Genomic DNA, 6,265 nt, shown 5'->3' on the forward strand with positions numbered 1-6,265 from the left:
CCTTGGCAAAAGGTCAATAACTTTTTTTTTTTTAAATGAGCTACTCTCACCAGAGAAGACAGATACCAGAGAAGTAGGAGTCAAAGGTGTGATGTTAGGAGGTTTTACGTCTGGAGCTGCTTTGTTATGTCCAAATTAGCTTTATTTGACAGTAGTGTTCTAAAACAGAACCTTTACCTGTACACTCGGAACGCGCCCCTGGATGCTCTCAGTGTGTCATCTTTTACAATTCATTGTCTATGGAGCAGCTTGACACCTTATACTTGATGACATCACAAGTTTGAGCTTTTAACACTATATATTTTTTTTAGATTAGGGAGAGTTGTTTGTTTTAACTAATAGGCTACTTATTGGACTGTCTTAGACCATAGGAATGACATGTATGAATTATGAAATTGGGTGTAGTTCCCCTTTAACAGGCAGTTTTTTTTAAAGGCACAATCAGTGATTGCTGGTTGGAACTCTATTGAAACAACATTCTTCCACTGGCATCGGCTTTGTTTATAAAGTCGCTTTATTGGAACGATGATATTTCCTCAGTCTGAAATTCATTTTTAGAGCCTTCGGACAGCAGGGTTGACAGCTCAACATGACTTTTACATGCCTCCTGAGACTGTAAAAGCTTTGGTAACATTTGCACTGTTTATAGAGTAAAGCTGACCTGTATTTTTGACTTATGACAGGCTGGGAAAAGTTCCCAACAGCTCATTTTCCCTCCGGGAGACCAAACTATTCAAGAGCATAATGTGTAAATACCTGGGAGTTTACACGGCCAAGTGAATACCAGATTGTATACTGTATAGCTATAACATCTGAAAAACATAACTCTTGTTTTTATTCTGTTAATGTGGTCATGTGTAGCATATTTTCCTTCTGCTCAGAAGCGCATTCAGGGGCAGGAGAGCATTGTAGCAGCGGTGGCCGATGTTCCTTTTGGCATTATCAGAGACACGTGCTGCAGATTCATCCGACTTATTCATGAAGGACTTTAGCCTTTGGGCTTCTCTCTCCTCCCCCGTCTCCCTCCCAGAGGGTGGGGAGATACATGAGTTCAGCTATGTGATTCCTGACTGGGCTGCAGAGATAAGAGGGCCCCAAATAAATCTCCAGCCTCTCCAAATGGGCTCCGGTGACAGGGGGAATAAAGAGGTTCTGGTCGGCCAGGCCGGATGACTGACGTCTGGTGGCTGTTCCCACCTAACTGACCGGCAGATAAACCCGTAGGATTAGAGAGGAAGCAGACACTATTAGATGCTCTCTCTCTCTCTCTCTCTCTCTCTCTCTCTCTCTCTCTCTCTCTCTCTCTCTCTCTCTCTCTCTCTCTCTCTCTCTCTCTCTCTCTCTCTCTCTCTCTCTCTCTCTCTATCTCTCTCATACACACGCACACACACACACATACAGGCACACACATGTACAGGCACACACACACACACATACAGGCACATAGGCATGTACACAGACACAAACACACCCATGCAAACACACACGCAGGCACATACACACACAGACACATGACACAAACACATTGTACACACATAAACACGGGCCACACATGCACATAAATATATTCGCTGTGTGTATTGTTAACCCGCTGCTCGAGAATAAGCTTAGTAACCATGCTCCAAACGGTCTTCTCTGGTGTTTGACAATAAAGACATATTATCACCACCTACTGGCTTGGCAAACTCATGTCAGCTTTTTAAAATGTTGTTTGTGTTCTTGTGAGGACAGAGAGGAAGGGGGGGGGGGGGGGGGGGGCGTTTTCAGAAATATCCTTATAGATGTGGAGGTGGCCTGAAGGAGCATGCCTGAAAACACATGAAAACACATGACATGTCAGCGGCGGAGAGAGAGAGAGAGAGAGAGAGAGAGAGAGAGAGAGAGAGAGAGAGAGAGAGAGAGAGAGAGAGAGAGAGAGAGGGGGGGGGGAGAGAAAGAGAGAGGGGAGGGTGAAAGATAGGAGGGGAAGAGAGAGGGGAGGGTGGAGATAAAGAGAGAGGGGAGGGGGATGAGAGAGGAGGGGAATACAGAGAGAGATAACAATAGAGAGAGGCACAGAGAAAAAGAGAGAGGAGGGTGGAAGAGAGAGAGGGGGAGAAAATGAGAGAGGAAGAGAGAGGGGAGAAAAGAGAGTAGGGGGGACAGAGATGAAGAGATAAGAGGGGGGAAGAGAGTGGATGGGGAAGAGAGAAAGAGGAGGGGAGATGAAGAGAGAGAGAGGGGGGGAGAAAGAGAGCGGAGCGGAAGTGAGAGAAAGAGAGGCAGTTTAGTTGGAAAGTAAGTGAGAAAGAGATAGAGAAGAGACTTGAGGATGAGAAGGGAATAAGAATGAGAAAACACCAAAGACTGAGCACAAGGTATGAAATGAAATAAAAGAGAGAGGTACAGAGATCAACTGAGAGAGAGAGAGAGAAATGTTGACAGAAAATTAGAGATACTGAGTAAGAGAGATACATTGACAGAGAGAGTACCACAGAGAAAGAGAGAGATAGAGAGAGAGAGAGAGAGAGATAGAGAGAGAGAGAGAGGAGAGAGAGAGAGAGAGAGATAGAGAGAGACAGAGAGAGAGAGAGAGAGAGAGAGAGAGAGAGAGAGAGAGAGAGAGAGAGAGAGAGAGAGAGAGAGAGAGAGAGAGAGATGAAGGGAGTGTTGAGACTGAGCGGGGACGGAGAGATGCGCACGGTCTGGTCAGACCTCTCTGCCTCCATGCCTCTCAGTGCTCGTCTGACCTCAGATGATTCCAATCTGCTGCCGGTCCGACCAATGAAATCCACAGGAGATTCACCCAGGCGATAAAGTCACCTGACAGCCACATAAACCAATAGGTATGTTTTTCCTTTGTATACACTGAGCACTGGAATGGGTCCAGGGAAATGGATTCCAATGAATGGCGGGACTGAAGCCGGATAAAAACAGGATAAAAATGGAATGCTTCCTGTCTCCCAAGTGGGCGGGACAGCTCATTCAGATCGATTCAGACAATGCGGGTGGAAAACAGGGACATTTTCTCATTCAGTTGAATGGGGGTAGTGCGTTTAGGCTGCATCTATAATGTCTGTAATGGAAGAAATATGTTTGCGGGTGCCACGGCCGAACAAAACCACCCAAATCTAAACAGCGCAGCATCCGTGCATAATCTTTAATGGCTTCCATACTCCTCCTTGACATGTTTCACAAATTCACCTTAAAACGATCTTTTGCTAAATAAAAAAGAGACGCACACTTTTAGGTAAACAGCACCCTCGCTGACCCTCACAAGTGTTTACTGTATGCATTTGAACGTAAGACAGAGCGAGCCGGCACGCCGCAGGGGAAGCAATGAGCCCCGTTCTAAATGCCCCAAGAAATGTGTGCGGCAAGAGAAAGTAGAACTGGAATAGAATTTTGGGTGAAGTCCATTTAGCATTTACAGTAAAGCTCTCTTGGCCCAGACATTCATTCCTAACAGTGGTTAGTGTGTGGAGCTTCTGTAATACTGACAATGTTAATTCCATCACAGGGCAACGTAATGATAATCCTGTGTCCTGTCACAGTGGAAAAGGCCCAGAAGTGACGCTCAGCGGGCTCTTCTGTGGAAGTTAAGACTCCCTTCCCCCATCTCTTGATCTCCATCTACCCATATTTCCTTCCTACCCCGATCCCTACCCCCATTCCTTCCTACCCCCTTTCCCCACCTTTCCATATGTCCCCAAAATGTCACGACACCCCTATAAGTCGTGTATTCCTGTGACCCCCACCCTTTCCAGTTTTGTATGTATAAAGATGTTTCAAGATCCGGTGAGGGGTCTCTCTTCCCGTGGTGTCTTAGCTAAACACCTCGTTGAGAGTCATCCAGCCTAACTCGTACTATTTTGTATTGATACTTTGATACTTAATAAATCATATTAACCAGGTCTCTTTGGACTGAGTAAGCTTCGGATATTTTCCACCACACTTCCCACCCTGGGAACCTTTGCCCTCTCCTTTCAGACAACAATGTGGTGTGCAGGGATTCCCCTGGCTTACAATTCCCCTGTCTGTCAGGGTCCCCCTTGGGTGCCTCTGTCTCCACAGCGCATGGTGGTAGCGACCAGGTCCTCTTTCCACTAGTTCTTAGTGGACCAGTCTCAACTACAGGCTCTGCTGCCCGCATGCAAATTTTACCCGGTATGACGAGAGAAATGCAATATTATGGGATGTGCTAGAGAGAATGCTGAGGCTGGGGCATGTGATGTGTCAGATATTGTTGTAAACCAACCCTAACTAGCTGACCAATACCTATTTCTTTGGTCTTGTGTCAGCCTTGTCTTCTGCTGCTATTCTGAAGAAGAATGTTCATTGGCTTATGGACCAAGTCACTTACTTCCTGTTCCTTGCAGAATCTAGAATGTCTGCCTGTTGCAATGTCATTCCTTGCAACGCCTCCTGTCTGTAACTTATGCTTAATTCACTTTGGAATAAACCTTCTGAAAGATGTTTTCAACCTTGACAATTTGGATATTGAATATAGTCCCAAGCAAAACCCTGGACAGGCTCCAGTATGTTCAGAATTCAGCTGCCAGGGTTCTAACCCGCAACAAACCCTGGCAGCACATCACCCCCACCCTCATCCACCTCCACTGGCTCCCCATCAAATCCTGCATCACCTACAAAACCCTCCTGCTCACCTACAAATCCCTTCACGCTCTTACATTTACATTTAGTCATTTAGCTGACGCTTTTATCCAAAGTGACTTACAAGTTCTGTATGACAAGACATCAGGAAGGGCACAACTCTATCAGCTGATTAACAATGTTCATCAAAGTGTTGAGTGCTACAGTGTAGGTTAGTTTATTAGGACAAGTGCATGACAGTAAGGTTAGTTAGGGTTAGATTTGAATAATATTTTGTATTTAATATTTTTTCATTATTTCAGATAATGGTTGAAGAAGTGCGTCTTTAGTCGACGGCGAAAGATTGGTTTCAGCTGTCCTAATTGGGGTGGGTAGTTCATTCCACCATTGTGGGGCAAGGACTGAGAATAGGCAACTTCTCTTTGATGACCCTCCCGGAGCTTGGATAGGAGTAGGTCTGAGGCGGCCAGAAGATGCAGAGCGTAGGGGTCTTGAGGGTGTGTAGTTAGAGACCATTGCCCAGAGGTAGGCAGGAGCGGTTCTCTTTGCCGCACGGTATGCCAGGTCGAGGGCCTTGAAGCGGATTCGTGCAGCAAGTGCAGGTCCCTAAGAAGTGGGGTGACATGAGCCGACTTCGGTAGGTTTGAGATCAGGCGAGCCGCTGCGTTCTCAAAAGAGAAAGAGAGAGAGAGTGAGAGAGAGAGAGAGAGAGAGAGAGAGAGAGAGAGAGAGAGAGAGAGAGAGAGAGAGAGAGAGAGAGAGAGAGAGAGAGAGAGAGAGAGAGAGAGATATGAAGGGAGTGTTGAGACTGAGCGGGGACAGAGAGATGCGCACGGTCTGGTCAGACCTCTCTGCCTCCATGCCTCTCAGCGCTCGTCTGACCTCAGATGATTCCAATCTGCTGCCGGTCCGACCAATGAAATCCACAGGAGATTCACCCAGGCGATAAAGTCACCTGACAGCTACATAAACCAATAGGTATGTTTTTCCTTTGTATACACAGAGCACTGGAATGGGTCCAGGGAAATGGATTCCAATGAATGGCAGGACTGAAGCCGGATAAAAACAGGATAAAAATGGAACGCTTCCTGTCTCCCAAGTGGGCGGGACAGCTCATTCAGATCGATTCAGACAATGCGGGTGGGAGGGAGGGAAGGAGAGGAAGAGTTGAGTATCATCGGCATAACAATGATACGAGAAGCCATGAGACGTGATAATGTTACCCAGTGATTTAGTGTAGAGGGAGAAGAGAAGGGGTCCTAGGACCGAGCCCTGGGGGACACCCGTCCGCAGGGGGCGGGTGGCCGACAGGGTCCCTCTCCATGACACTTGGTAGGAGCGGTCATTGAGGTATGAGGTCAGCCATGTCAGCGCAGAGCCAGCCACTCCCATTCCTGCGAGGGCCGCAAGGAGGATCTGATGGTTGACTGTGTCGAAGGCTGCAGATAGATCTAGGAGAATCAGGACAGAGGAGCACCTCAGCAGCTCTGGCACCTCAGTACCTCACTGACCTCTTCCACCCCTACACTCAGTCACGGTCCCTGCGATACATGGACGCTGGTCAGCTCTCCATCCCCCGAACCAGACTGCGGACCTTCGGGGACAGAGCTTTCAGTGTGGCAGCTCACACCCCCTGGAACTCCCCCCCCGCAGAACTCCTCACCGCCCCAAC

Source organism: Notolepis coatsorum (assembly GCF_963971535.1).
Source record: "Notolepis coatsorum genome assembly, chromosome: 2".
NCBI classification, from domain to species: domain Eukaryota; kingdom Metazoa; phylum Chordata; class Actinopteri; order Aulopiformes; family Paralepididae; genus Notolepis; species Notolepis coatsorum.